Below are 1,015 nucleotides of genomic sequence, written 5' to 3' on the forward strand. Positions count from 1 at the left end.
CTTATAAAATTTGAAGTTTTGACTCTTTGTCAACAAGCTAATAATAATAATAACTGCTATAGCGGCCGCAACATTAATGCTGCCACAACGATGACTCTTGCTGACCTACTGCCTTCGGTAATAGCACCATTCCCAAATTATGTCGGCTCTATTGATAAACTCACTAACAACTTTGACGATGCCTTGCGCGAAATTATTGATAGTATAGCACCGCTAAAGCAAAAAAGGGCCCCTAAAAGGCGCACCCCATGGTTTACAGAAGAAATTAGAGCTCATAAATTATCATGTAGAAAACTGGAACGCAAATGGCGCGCGACTAAACTTGAGGTTTTCCATCAAGCATGGAGTGATAGTTTAATAACTTATAAACGCATGCTTACCTTAGCTAAAGCTAAATACTACTCAAATCTCATCCGCCTCAACAAAAACGATCCTAAATTTCTGTTTAGTACAGTAGCATCGCTAACCCAACAAGGGACTCCTCCCAGTAGCTCCACCCACTCGGCAGATGATTTTATGAATTTCTTTAATAAGAAAATTGAACTCATTAGAAAGGAGATTAAAGACAACGCATCCCAGCTACAACTGGGTTCTATTAACACAAATACGACTGTATATACGACGGACACTGCCCTCCAAAATAGTCTCTCTATTTTTGATGAAATAACATTAGAGGAATTATTACAGCGTGTAAGTGGGATAAAACAAACAACATGTTTACTTGACCCACTTCCTGGGAAACTTATCAAGGAACTGTTTGTATTATTAGGTCCATCAGTGTTAAATATTATAAACTTATCACTTTCCTCCGGCACTGTTCCCCTAGCATTCAAAAAAGCGGTTATTCATCCTCTGCTCAAAAGACCTAACCTCGATCCTGACCTCATGGTAAACTACCGACCGGTCTCCCACCTTCCGTTTATTTCCAAAATTCTCGAAAAAACTGTTGCACAGCAGCTAAATGAACACTTAGTGACTAACAATCTCTGTGAACCTTTTCAATCCGGTTTCAGGG

Source organism: Entelurus aequoreus, linkage group LG11, assembly GCF_033978785.1.
Source record: "Entelurus aequoreus isolate RoL-2023_Sb linkage group LG11, RoL_Eaeq_v1.1, whole genome shotgun sequence".
NCBI lineage: Eukaryota > Metazoa > Chordata > Actinopteri > Syngnathiformes > Syngnathidae > Entelurus > Entelurus aequoreus.